This window comes from Cryptomeria japonica, chromosome 11, assembly GCF_030272615.1.
Source record: "Cryptomeria japonica chromosome 11, Sugi_1.0, whole genome shotgun sequence".
Classification (NCBI taxonomy): domain Eukaryota; kingdom Viridiplantae; phylum Streptophyta; class Pinopsida; order Cupressales; family Cupressaceae; genus Cryptomeria; species Cryptomeria japonica.
In genome coordinates, this window is record NC_081415.1 from 487693360 (window position 1) to 487709173 (window position 15814).

The following is a 15814-nucleotide window of genomic DNA, read 5'->3' on the forward strand; positions in this document are numbered from 1 at the left end:
CCCCTTCTCAGTACCGATTAGGGTATTTGTTGTTCATCATTATACAATAGCTACTTGGTCCGACCAACTTTTTATCCAATTTTCAAGGAAGCAAGATATTGTGATTTTAATGTGAATTTCAGAAGGATATGGGAATTGAAGATGTCTAGATATGCAAAAATAATCCTTGAAGGTCAAAATAGGACACACTTAGGATGTTCAAGAAGATGATTAATTGAAAGAATAACAAAAAGGGCACACTTAAGGGCCAACTTTTATAATGTTTAGAAGTACAACAAGAGGCTTTAGATTTAATTGAGTCAATTAAATTCTTAAAGGAATATTTGAAATTGCACAAGATTAATTTAATTTTAAAAATTAGGGTTTGTTGTATAAACCGCTTAATTTTAAAAATTTAAATTTGAAAATTTGAATGTTGTGAGGGAAAGTGAATTTTGAAATTGAAGCAAGGACTCAAATCTGAAAATTAATTCAAGATCTACATAACCCACAAGTTCAATTCAAAAATAGGGTTTTTTTATTTAACCACTCAATTTAATTTTTTTTTTTAAAATTGAACATGTAAATGAAAACTTGAATCATAAAATTGAAGAGTTCTCAAATCTGAAACAATCAATTTAATTTAGACAAATCACAAGTTCAATTTTGAATATAAAAAATTAGGGTTTTTTTTTTAATTTAACCTCTTAATTTTTGAAAATTGCAAGGAAATCAAACTTGTAATTGAAAATTTTAATTTTAAATTACATACACTCAAATTTGAAAACAAAAATCAGAATTAAGGGTGTTCATGTTGGGTTCACCAAAATGTAAAGTGGAAATTTGGGAGCTTAGCAAATTCACCACGAGGAAAGGAGAATTCACTAAGCTTAATTTTCACTTGAGGAGACCTTACATTCAAAAGAGGGGAATGAATCTAATAGATTCAATCCTATATGATACAAGGATTGAATACTAAGTATATTGATTTTGTTTGGAATGTATTTGACCCTCTTTTGTAAGCTGACTAGTTGAATTAAGACTAAGTGTTGGAAATAAAGACAAATATGAGAAAACAATGAGCTACAGATCCAAGATTTCGTCGTGCACCTAGATTTTAGAAATTTGAGATGATTCAGAGTTGCTCTACGAAATTTGCCAAAAGTTGCAAGGATCGTGTGTCCGGACCAATTCACCCTCCTATCGGACCTCTGAAATTTTGGCGCACCAAAAAGGGCTTCTCCATCTTTGCAAATACAACTTAAATCTAGAAGAATAGCTTGGCACCTGCTTCCTGCACACAAAAGGAAAGGGAAATGTGTTGGAAATAGGGGTTTGCCTTTAGGTCAAACCCCAATTTTGGAATTAACCAAGTGGTTGAAATAATGCAATTGAAATGAATTAAAGCAAAAATCCTCCTCTCTGAGGGGATATTGAATTGCTTCAAAATGAAATGCTTATACCTCCTTGTGAAGTTTTGCCTACCTCCACTTGGAATTATGATTTCATGGATTAGAATGATGATCTTGTTAGGATTCCCACATATACTAAGAGGGGGGGTGAATCAGTAGGGGTGAATCAGTATCTAACTGGTAATTATAATTTCTTAACTTAAAACACGTGGAGCAAGTTAAAACTGTGTACTGGTAAACAAAAAATAATGCAATAAACAGAGATAGAAACAACCACATGAAAAACACACCATAACACAATATTTTAATGAGGAAACCCAAAGTGGGAAAAACCTCAGTGGGATTTGTGACCCACAATATTCACTTACTGGCCAATAAGAGAATATTACTATTACAAGAGGGGCCTGCACATGCAGGAAGGCCAAGTGCCTAGAGCTCATTGCTCAAAATGGAAGTCTCACTGACTTACAAAATGGATTATGTAAATCCAATGTCTTGTACTGCTTCAGAATAGCATCTACTATGCTAGATCTAGTACCGGTTTATAGCTCTGCTTCTTACATAAACCCTTAACCTATAATTTGCATAATAGGTCTGCCTTATTTCACCTAACTACATTTATCCATAATACATTCTTACATTTATACAATGTTCTACAATGATCTCTCGTATATAGGAGTCATTTTATACCATGCCAAGTCGGCTTACAATGTTTTTACAATAATAAACAAAATATATTAACAATAAAATTCTTGTTGGCTTCCTGTGTCGGTATGCTTCCTTTCACTGTCGGTGCCGGTAGTCTGAGTGCTAGTGTAGAATCTGATCTTGTTAATGCCGGTGGATTGCCTTGCCGGTGTCGTAGGATTGTAAGGTTGCCATCAATGACAAAACCTTCAATCACCTACAATGTCTCATTGGAGTGTGCATTTGACAACAGATCTCCTCTTGAATGCTTGAAATATTGACTCTATTGCTACTCCAAAGATTGAAGGAAGACTAAAAATGATCAATTTCTCTTGAATGCTTGAATGCTTCATCTCTTGAATGCTCAGGTGCTTGATTGAATTTTATGTTCTGGTCAAATGAGAGGGAAAATCCCTCTTATATACTTGCCCATATGATTAATTGATTAATTTTTTGACATGAGCCGACACAGAGGGGATTTTCCCACTTCAAATTTGAGTTAGGTAAGGGGGAGGGGTCTAATATAGGTCCCCATTAAGGGGGACTAGGGCACAATTCCCTAGTCCTAGTGAGGACCAGGGTGCCACGCCCTAGTCCTGCTCTAATTTGGGGCAGGATCAAGGTGGCAGATGGGTTCATTACTAAGCTAAAGGAGGTTTTTGATATGTTGTGAGCATAATCAAGTCTTCGATTAGGCTGAGGGGCACAAACACTAAGGCGAAGACCCAAATGTAGTCAAAAATTGCAAGGGGTGCAATTTTAGGATGCTACATTGTGTATGCATGTATATACCTGTATACACGCACACACACATATTTATGTATATATATGTATATATGTGTGTGTATATATATATGTATGTATTTATGTATATATACATACATACATATATATATATACATACATACATACATACATACATATACATATATATGTATATATATGTATGTATGTATATATATATACATACATATATACAGACATATAAATATATAAACATATATACATATATACATACATATGTATATATATACAACTCTATGTCTCTTTATGTATATATATACATATACATGTCGATATATGTAAATATAAATATGGAAACACACACAGACACACACATACAAATATCCACCAAGAGGAGACAAGATTATACGTATACAAATGAATCTCAAGGTTTTCATTGTGTCTCAACTACTTTGTCATTTCCTTGTTCTCTACATTTCAATTTTGGAAATCTCTCTCTATGTTTTATCCATGCTACAACAATTGTCACCTCCTTACGAATCCCTATAAAATAAATGAACCCTTAACATGAGAAATCATTAATGATTTCCCAAGAAGAGTTTAACACATATTGGTATGCATCCAATAAAGACAATAAGAGGTAGCAAACATGCTTAAGGACAACCAAATCTTTAGCTGCATTAAATGCATCATGTTCACATCACAGGCCAACACATTAGTAGAAAATAGGCTTCATATCCTTAGCTAGTTTATATCACACCATCACCCCATCACTGTCCAATGCATTAGTAGAAAACATGTGTTGGTATCCTTGCCCAGTATGCCTATCATCAACATAACATGTAATTTCTTAAAAAATGGATACTAACTAGAAAGTGGTTGAAAGTTTGACATTTACTAGAAGGCTGACACTTTCACGGGAAAAAATGTTTTAATGTATATGTATGTGTGTATGCATATATGTATATGTATGTATTTATGCCTATATATATTTTTGGATATATGTATATGTGATTGTTTGTATGTATGTGCATGTTTATAAATATAGTGTTTGTATGCAAGGGAGACAAACCTTTTTTCACTTTGCTTCAAAATGCAGAGAGAGACTAATGCACACAATGAAAACTAGATATGTACATATCCTTGTCCAAATTTGTTTTTGTTGATTTGAACATATATATGATCATGGCTATATTTGTGTGTATGTGTATGCCTATGTGCATGTTTTCTTTTTTGATTTCACTATGCTTATGAGTATGGATATGTACATGTGAATGTGTATGCTTGACATGTATTATATGCAGAAGCATATAAACAAAGAGATTCACCCACACATACATATAGCTATACACGCATACATATATGCATGGATTTCCTTATTTCTTCAAAATAACACATATTAGTGTGCATCATACAAAGATAGTAGAGGGCAGAATGTGTGATTTTATTTTTGATTTCAATACATTTATGTGTATTCCTATATGAATGTATTTGTGTATCGCTAACATGTATTTATCTATGTAAATGCATAAGCATGCATACAAACAGATTCACATACATTCATATAGTTATATTTGAATAATTGTTAAATGAATTGGAAGATCAAAGACAAGGCAATATATTAACTTACAAAATTGGTTCTAGGAAGTTTCTACCAAGCACCTATAGAACTTGTGTTGGCTGACATAGCACTAAGTATTATGTAAACCAGAGCGATTGAATTTTGTTTGGAAATTGGAACAATGCAAGCTCTATGTCACAATAACAAAGAAGAATTTTTTTTCAAAGCTATTAATAACAATAATTCCACATAAAATACAATAGCCAACCATAAAACAAATAAGTAATGTGGATATTACTATTTCCACTTTATGAACGACATTTTCATTTAAGCATAGCAAAACAAGTATGTTAAATTTATCAAAGAACCAAGAGAGACCTTTCCCAAATTGAAATGCATAGAAAAATGTGAGAGGCATAATGAAAATGCACATAATAGAAAGCTAAATTAAATTTTGAACTTCAATTTTGTGGATGGAAGAGACAGAGCAACCACAAGACACACAATGAAAATGCAAACAATGAAACACCAAAAATTAATTTTGTACCATTTTACCACCAGGAATTTTTAAATTTTATAACCAACAAAAACTTCAAGCCATCAACTATATAAAGGCACAAAGAAAATATTCTTACAAAGTCCACACAATCACAACAATGCATCCAAAACACAAAAGATATAATTACTTAGCTTCTCCAACAACACATTTTACCTGCAAGGTTGTGGGTCTAAACCAAAATGTGGACAAAGTTCACCAAGAGAGATATTTTCCAAATTGAATTGTAGAGAATAAGACGAGACACACAATGAAAACCCCTAAATTAATTAAGTGACATAGTAGTTGAGACGGAATGAAAACACGGACAATGAAAACCCTAAATTAATTAAACTATAGATTAAGCAAGACACACAATGAAAATGCAGATAATTAAAGCCCCTAAATTAATTAAGAAACAAAGTAGTCGAGAGACATAAAAGAAATACAGACAATGAAAATCCTAAATTAATTAAGCGATAGAGTAGTCGAGACACACAATGAAAACACAAACAATGAAACCCCAAAATTTAATTTTATAAACCCTTTTATCACCACAAATTTTTGAATTTTATAGCCCACAAAACCCTCAAGCCATCAGCTATAAAGCAAACATTCTTACAAAGTTTTCACAACCACAACAATGCATCCAAAACATGAAAGATAGAATTACCTCGCTTCTATAGCAACACATTTTACTTGCAAGCATGTGGGTCTAAACCAAAATGTAGACACAAAACCAAGAAAGACCTTTCCAAAATTGAAGTGCAAAGAACAAGGCAAGAAACACAATGAAAATGTAGACAATTAAAAATATGTTGTAAATAAGGAACACTGAGAGGTGAGGGGGGTGAATCAGTGTTCTAAATTTTTTATTTTTAACTTGTTCTTTTAAGAACTTAAAAAATTTAATCAAGAGAAGGATGCAAGAACAAAAGAAAAACAACCACAAAACCATAACACCACAATTTTTGTACATGGAAACCTTGTAAGGAGAAAAACCATGGAGGGGAAGAATCCACAAAATGAGTATTCTCATATAAAAGTTTTACAATGGGAATGCACATGCATTTTGGCTCACTGCCTAGAGTTTACTCCTCAAAAGAGAGGCTCACTGCCTACAAATCAATTAAAAAAGATCACTAGAGTGATTGAACTTTAGCATCTACAAATGCTTGATTATAGTTTTAGTTAAGCATAATACATGGATTTCATACACTTCATCTCTTACTGCTCTGTTACATTGTTCTTCTATGATCCAAAGCACACATCTCCATCTTGTGCATGTGAAACTATGCACAATTGATCACTAATGCCTTTTTTCATATCCAAAATGATCAAGAACATCTATCATATATATCCACAACAAGAAATTAGATCCATCGCTAGTCGGCTCATGAAGACTTGGAACATTATTCAAACATGTACAACCTGTTGGCAAAATCTGAACCTAAACACTAATGCAGACCAAAATAATTGTCCACACATTACCACAAGTGTCGGTCAAACCTCCTAGATCACAAAACCAATCATCAAAACTGCACAAGGATCAACTATAGAAGTTATCTTGTTCTTCACTGGCAAACTGAAACCGATACTTAAAGGTTTCTATCTTGCACAACAATTATCATTAGAGACCAAAACTCTGGAATAAGGTAGTCCAAACATCCATGAAGCTTCCCTTAGATCTACAACACAAAATTTTAACCTAAAATAAAGTAGTGACCCGAATACTAAACACCATCAAATTCTATGTTCTTAGCTTGTCGGACTTGAACAAATCTTCAATCTAACTTCCAATATGATCAAATCATGCAATGAAGATGGGTGCATTGATTTGGGTTTCCATCAATGGCAACACCTGATAACTTGTGTAGTGTCTCTTACCAACAATCTCCCCCTTTAGCATTGATGGCAACACTTAGTGAAAAATGACAAAGTGTCAGAATCATTACCACATATGTGCACATACTTCAAAAATCAAAACCTCAAAAAATCAAAAACTCCTCCTAAGATGAATATTATATTTTTCACTGCCCTAAACTCCCCCTTTGACATCAATTGCAAAGGGATCTGCATTCTGAAATTCATACAAAAATCTTATAAATAGTGCACATATGTACAAAAAAACTTTCCTAAATTACATGAACTTAAACACATCTGCAAAAATGTTCTTCAATAATTTCAAATCACTGTCCCAACCTTTTTTTAGGCCCTCCAAAATTGAGATGAGACCACTAAAGAGAAATGCCTGCATTTTTGTCATCTGAAGATCTGGGGGATCATTGGTGACCATGACATCTTTAACTTTAGAGGCACTGAACTTTGTTTTTAACTTGAGAGAAATTAGACTTTGAAGCTCACCAACTCTACCAACAATCTTGTTTTTATCTTTCCCCAAACTCTTGATTTTGTTAAGCAAATCCACAACCCAACTCTCTTGACTGTTCACAAATATAGTCAATGGGTCAAATGATTCATAAATGTTTACTAATTACTTCTCATTCTCCTTTATCTGCTTCTCAATATCTTCAACAATTTAGAAAATGATAAGAAATATTTGTAGACACTACCTCCTTCAAATAAGGCATTTTGAATGTGCTTTACACAGGTGTCTAACAAAAACCTATCATTAGCAATCATCTTATTCAACTCACTGGATCTTTTTTCATTAAACTCATTCTAGACCCTAACTTCTGCTGATTTTTCTAAGGACTCAAAATGAGTACTTATAGAATTGATTAAGATCTTCAATTGTCCGGAGGGAGAATCACATGAGTCCTTCTAGAATGTAGGCATTATCTTCTCCAAGACACTAGATGCAAGACCTAGCAACTCATTATCTTCCATGTGAGATTTTAGAATCTCCTCTCTTGGCTTGGGCTAAGCAAGTGATGCTAACTACAACTTCTGAATGGGAGAGAGAGAGAAGCCAAGTTAATAGACCCTTGGTGTTGGGATCCAAGAACACTAAGAGGGGGGGTGAATCAATGTTTTGCTGGTAAGATAAGATTTTATCCTTTTAGAACATACACATATAAGTTGGTAAACAAATAAACATATAACTTGAAGAAAATAAACCATCCACATGAATGAACACCATAACACATAGAATTTATACGTGGAAAACCTCAAAGAGGAAAAACCATGGTGGGATTTGTGACCCACAATATCAATTCACTGGCCATATGAAAAGATATTACATATAATGGGGGCCTGCACATGCAGGAAGGCACACTACCTAGAGCACACTGCTCATTGCTAAAGAGTCTCACTGACTACAAGCTTCTGCTGAAGTAAAATAATAAAGATGAACTCACAAAATTTATCTACTATGCCAAATAGAGTTCCAGTTCTAGCTCTACTTTGTACTAGTTCATAAACCCTAAACACTACTACTAGAATCACCTTCCCTCCAAGAATGTCTTACAAAACATTTATAGATCATTGCATGATATAACATTCACATACAAATGATCTACATACATATTCTTCGCATCAACAGTTCTGCTATTATTCTCCGATGTCACGCTATTCAAAATGGCCTAGCAGACTGACCTATATACCCTTACAAACAATATGACTTATGTCGGCTTACAATACATTACAAAAGATATCCAATGTCGGCCTTGACAGTAATTACAAAATGATTTTCTAAATAAATCTTCATTGATGTTAGCTTCCTTGAAGTACTTGATGTCGATGCCGGTGTCGGTGCTTGCCGATAAATGCCTCCTAATGCCGGTATATGACTTCCATTTGATCTTTTTGTCATCAATGACAAAAAAATGAATCTAATGAGTGTTAATTGCCACCACTTGGTACAACGCCAAATCATCAAAAACCAATTTATCCTTCTCAAGGAAGTCCTTGATATCTTCTGCAGTGTCTCTTTCTTTAGAGACAACATCAATTACCTCAACCTTTTTGTCTTCTATGTCAAGTTCTATTTTGACCACTTTTGGACCTTCATCTCTAGCTAGATCTTGAATCTCCATAGATTGCATCGTATCCTCAACTTTGTCTTCTTTCCCTGTCTTCTCTCCACCTTGGTTCAATACATCTTGCTTCTCTTTATTCACACCTTCTTCCTCTCGAACAAAGGAAAAATTTACTTCAACCTATTCAACTTTTGAGTGTAATTCCTATGCATTCAGAACAATTGAATCACCACCACCATGGGCTTCTTCTAAGACAACATAAGTTTTATTCTCAGCTAGAACTGATTTCAAGATTTTTTTTGTTTTTTGGTTGGAATCAAGGAACACTGAGAGGGGGGGTGAATCAGTGTTCTATCAATTATTAAATTTTCTGACTTAACATTGAACCACTAAAAGCATAAGCATGAAACACAAAAAATTCAACCGCAAAATTATAACATCAGGATTTTTACATGGAAACCCAAATGGTTAAAACCATGGTGGGATTTGAACCCACAATATTATTCCGCTATGGCCAATAGAAAAACAATATTACATGAAGGGGAATGCACTAGCATTCAGGTACACTACCTATATCTTACAACTCAAATACAATTAGGGATACAACCACAAAAGTCTCACTACCTTACATATCATCTACAACGATGAATTACAATGAAATAACTCCAAAATAGTATCTAACAATGTCTGGTTGTGTTCTGGTTAATTGCAAACCTCTAGTTGTACCACCTTTGCTACTCTGCTTTGTTTTTTATCTCAGTCAGCTACCAAATCAAGAATGTGCATGTGCAACTGCACCAAAAGGGATTCTCAATCACTACTTGCTTATATTACTTCATACCATACATCAAAAAGATCTTATGCACTGGTCTTATATATCCACAATCACAAAATAGACAAATATCAAGTTGACCTATAGTGTAATGTGTAGAATTGAGTCGGCTTGACCAGATCACCAAAAATATGATAAAATGGTGTCTTTATGTCAGTCTTATCATCCCATGCATGATTCATAACACCACAATCACCAGAAAGATTTCAGACCAAAACTGCTCTGCTAAACCTGAAATACCAGTTAACTAGTTACCAGTTCACATCCACTTCCAGTTATCAAGATCCATGATTACTGGATTGGATTCCATGAAGAGTTTCCATCAATGAAAACCCTAAAGACAATAATCAAGCATCAGTATCCATCGGATGAGTGTCAATTTCCAACAATCTATCCCTTTGGCATTGATGGTAACACTCGTGAAAAATGACTAAGTGTTGAAACCTGTACACTGGATCAAAATAATTTATAAGGCTCCCCTTTAGATCAAGAACTTTAATGAATGCACTAAAAACATATGCATTAATTTATCCCACCATGTCTTCAAGTTGTCCAAAACTATAATGAATGCAATAAAAACATATGCATTAATTTCCACATCCTTCAATTTAGATGGAACAAGTTGTCCCATATCATTCATACAATCTAATTTATTACTCAACATGGTGTCCATTTGGGGGGCAATCAGATTTCGGAGTTCACCAACTCTCCTAAAAATTATGTCTTTCTCTACATTGGAGATCGAGATTTGATCATTGAGATCCATTACCTGCCCTTCTATACTACTAGTTAGGGCTACATTAGAATCAAAAGATTGTGAAATACCGGCTAGTTTACCCTGGCAGATACCAATCTACTTGTCTATATCTGTTGTGAACTTTGGTAAAATTAAACAAGACTTATAAATGTTACCACCTTCAGTTAATGCATCAGAGATTGTCTACAAACCTTTATTTAATTGGACTCTTTCACCCTCTATCATTTTCCAGAATGTTTTCATTCTCACCTCCTTGAATCTATCTAATACCCTCTTAGTGGTAGACCTCTCCAAAGAATCAAAATTGGTATTTACATTATTAATCAAATGTAATAATTTACTGGAGGGGCTAGAGTTGGAATCTAGTTGCAAACCTGGTACCACCTTCTACAACACATCAACTGACATTAGAATAGGCTTTTTATCTTCATTCTCAGACTTGACCAAATTCTGACTAGCTTATGCTTGTACTATTGTTGGAATCATTAGCTTCTCGGCTAGTGACATTTTTCCAATATCAAGAGGGTCATCAAGATTGATTGAGATTTGAGGTAGGGAAATTGTCCCTTTGACTAGAGGAGTGTCAATTGTCAGAGCATCAACAAATCTCTTCCCTTTATCTACCTCAACACCTTGCACCTCTGTCTTCTTAGGTTCCTTTTCTTCAACATTATCCCCTTTATCCTGTGCACTGGTGTTACCACTTGGTGCAATGTCATCCTTTGGATTCTCAGGGTTTACTTCAGTATTTTCTAGCACCAAAGGATTCACACTGATCTCAACATCAAGTGTTACATGGCCCTGATCTTCCGGATGTCCCTTTGTTTGAGTTTCATCTTTTTTATCACTGGAGACACCTTCCTTTACATCCAAATGAGAAGTCTGAATAGCATCATTGTATAAAGGGTTGTTCTTGATGATCCTTCTCTAGATTTCCTTCATTTCCATCCTCACTTCTTCAACCCTGCCAACCATTAACTTGGTCACCCTATTCCTACTTCTGAATTCTTTCTTATTTGTTTTCTCAATGAGCCTTTTGGTTTCATCTTGGGAGATACAGGTGTAGACATTGATCAATTCTCTCTCTTTCATTTATTTATCTATTTTGCTAGCTGTCAATCTCCTCACATCAATAATATTATATAGATCCTTAGGGATACTACACTCCAATTCAATCAAAGTTCTACTAAAGTTTTGTAAATAGAAAACAACAGCTTCCTCAACTTTTCTTTGATCTGCCTCAGGTAGATTTTCATAGTAAGCTCCAATATTTTTTAAATTTCAATCCACAATTATCTCATCAATCAATTAATCTATTGTCATTAGAGGATTGAATGTATATTTACCTTGCACATTACTAGTTTCAAGATCATCATCAAGTTATGTTTTGAGCTTCCTTCCCCTCTTGGGTCTTTCGGTAAGGAATTTAGCTTTCTTACTCTGCACTGCATCATTGGACTGTGGTTTCCTCACCACCCTTACAAATTCTCCTTTCTTTTTGGCTCTTTTTGCTTCATCATTTGATTCAGTATTAAAAGCCACAGGAGATACAACAACATAGGTTTGTTTGGGCTTCTCTTTTTGCATCAAAACTCCCTTTCTAGACGATCTTTTTCCTGTAGATGGCACTACTGGAGTAGGGACAAACTTGGTCTCTTTTGCTTTCATTTTGGAGGGAACCGGTTTAGCCTTAGGATTATTGGATTCCTCCTTAGCTTCCATCTGAGCATGCTTCTCCCTAGCTTGCTTCACTACCTCTCTGGTAAATACCATCTACATAGCCACTTATTCATCCATCTTAGATACTTTTCTCTTCCTTGTAGGCATGGTGAACTTCTTGTACAACTCCATATCCTTCTCCTTGAAGGTGCCAAACCTGGCTTCTTTGGGGTCCACTGGTTTTCTCAGAAGGTGTTGAACATAAGATTTAATGTTCTAACCATCCACCTCATAACCCATCAGAAAAATCCAGACTATCCTAGGCTCCACAACTCTCATGTGACATTGGTCTTTGTCTACCATGAAGCAAATAATGTTCTCATATTTCTCAACAATCTCTTTGGGAATCCTTTCTCTATCTTTCATTCAGCCTTGGAAAGTCTTAAAGAAACTCCATAAGGCTACTATCTGATTTTCCCTATTGCCCAATCTTTGAAAACCTTATTTGATTTAGGTGGCCACCCCATTGCACTCTGCCTGTACCAATAATTTCATTCATGAAGTATAGTGTCATACAGACAACTAGAAAACTAAACTTAAATACATTCTTCTTATCTAATTTAATCTTTTTCAGACTGCTCAAGAGCTCCTCAAGAAGAACTGAAAAAAGATCATATTGCATGTCCTCTTTCACCATTTTGTATGCTACATAAATGGTTGTTAAAGAGACTAAATTCAGTCTGCTAGACTGGTAGACCTTGTATCCAATGACCATGGATGCAAATCTCACATCATGCTCGTGGATATCATCTATAGTCATGGATTTGTTATCAAACTACACACTAGTTGCCTTTGTGATAGTTGTGTTACCTACCTTCCTTAGATACAACTTGTCACCAATTTGATGCAGACATGTGACTACATGAATGGCTTGTTTGGTGATTTTGTATGGCCTATCTAGCCAGATAAATTCATCATGAACATGACTCATAACATATCTTACCCACTCATCTTCATCAAACACAGAGAATGCACAAACTGCATGAAACCATTCCTCTACAATTGCGCATATTCTCGTTTATGGTTTCCATCCCTATCCTGAAGGTGTTTGTTCTAAAGTGATAGAATTGCTTCATTTTCAATCTCCTCAATGTTGCCATGAATATAGGCTCTTACTGTTAGGATAACCAGTGGACAATTGAGAGGGGGGGTGAATCAATTCTTAATAGATTATAAAACTTTAAGCATACAAAACCTTTTACCGGAATAGAAGATATAACCACCAAGCACAAACATAAATCACAAAACAGTTACCAACCATCCATAACACATAACACTAGGATTTGTATGTGAAAAACCCGATAAAGGGAAAAACCATGGTGGGAAGCCTACCCACAGTCAGATAATACTTTTGTAGTAAGTATGTGATTACAATAAGAGGGGTCTGCACATGCAAGAAGGTCAACAACCTAGAGCGCACTTCAAATCACAAAAGGAGCCTCACAGACTACAAAAGAAATCCAGACTACAATCTGGAAAGATGAATGAGCTACAAGAATAGCATCTCCTATGCTTGAGTATAGTTCCAATTAAGCTCAAATACAAGAGGTCTTAAACCTCTTTCACAAACCCAATTTGACCAAAACCTCTGTATATGATTACAACTTTATTCGCACATAGATAATCCCATAAGCCATACCATACCACAATCTAGAGATCTTACATCATATTTATACCAACCTAGGACCTAAACAATTAGGTCGGCCACCTAAAAGATAATACAATAAATTTGTTACATAATCCCTCAAACCAATGATAAACCAAGTTGGCCTAAGACCGAAACAACATAAACCAAACAATAAATCCGACTGATAACACATCGGGAGCATCAACCAACATGTTACATAAACTGATCCATAACCTAGGAGAATAACACTGGACCCAAAATAGGTTTCCATAAGCCAAATGAAACACCATGAAAAACTAGAACATGAACAAGATAACCATCAAAATTCTCATAACCTTCTAGAAGTCACACCAACACCACTTATAGGATTCAACAAAAGATCTTTAATAAAGCTCTATCGGTAAAACACTTACTGGTAACCAAAAGGCTTACTATAAAATATGATAGCATTCATATCATCAAATCCCAAACCAACTGAATGTGATACACATCAGGAACACATGAATAACTAATACAAACCAATTCCTCAAGCCAGACCAAACTAGAGAAAAATCTCTAGATCAATATCCAACAGACCAAACTCTCTAGATCAATATCCAAGAAAATCTCCAATATAATATGACAATGAAGTTATAAACCAACAGACCAAACTCCCCATGTGAATGATATCCTAGTTAAACTTTGTTTTTCACATAAATATCTCTCACTCTTTGACATCAATGCCAAAAATTTGTCATAAACATCAAAGAAAATCATAAATCCTTTGAACCACACAATTGACTACTTCCCCTAGGTAGTATCACCAACTCATCAATCCATAATGAATGATAGTTCTAATAATGCATGTCAAACTGATGCCAATCATCATCACTCAAGTCTCTATCGGAGGGGCAAAAACTCTCAATCTATCTATGAAGTACTCAAATGATTCCTTAGGCAAAGGTTTAGTGAAGATATCTGCAATATGCTCTTTAGTGTTCACATAAACCAGTCTGACTTCATTTCCTTCCACCTTCTCCTTCAGAAAATCATACTTGATAGAAATGTGCTTAACCTTAGAATGAAATACCAGATTCTTTGATATGTCAATAGCGGTAGAGTTATCACAGTGAATAACTATCGGTTCATTATAATCTACATACTTAGCTTCAATAATAGATAATGAAGTACATGACTGTTTCTTGCTGATCCATGAAACATGTTTCTTTCAAAGAAAGAAAGCTCCACTAGATGTGCTCTTCTGGTCATCAACATCTCCAGCCTGATCTGCATCTGTATATGCACATAGTGTAAAGTCATCATTTTTAGGATACCACAAACCATACTTAGTCATTCCTTGCAAATATTAGAAAATACTTTTCACTGCACTCTCATGATTCTCTCTAGGATCAATTTGATATCTTGATACAATACAAACTATATTCATTATATTCGGTCTAGTTTAAGTCAAATATAACAAATCTTCAATCATAGATTTATACCTTGTAGGATTTATTAGAGTTGATGCATCATTCTTTGTCAATTTTTCACTTGTAACCATTGGAGTACCAACTGGTTTGGAATTTTCCATACCAAATTTCTTCAACAACTCTCTAGCATACTTAGTTTGACAGATGAAAATACCTTTATCATTCTGAGTAATCTACAAACCTAAGAAAATTTTCATCTCCCCAATCATAGACATCTCAAATTCATTCTTCATATTTTTAGAGAATTCCATACATAACTTATCCTCACCTCCAAATATGATATCATCAACAAAGAATTCAACAATCAATATGTCATCATCAGTGATCTTATAATATAAGTTATTGTCACCATTAGCTTTAGTAAAACCAAGCTTCAAAAGATATTTGTCCAATCTAGCATACCAAGCTCTAGGGGTTGTTTCAATCCATATAAAGCTTTCTTTATCATGGAAACCATGTTTTTGTCATATGAAAGTGAAATCCCATCAGGTTGCTCAATGTAAACTTCCTCTTCAAGATATCCATTCAAAAATACACACTTAACATCCATT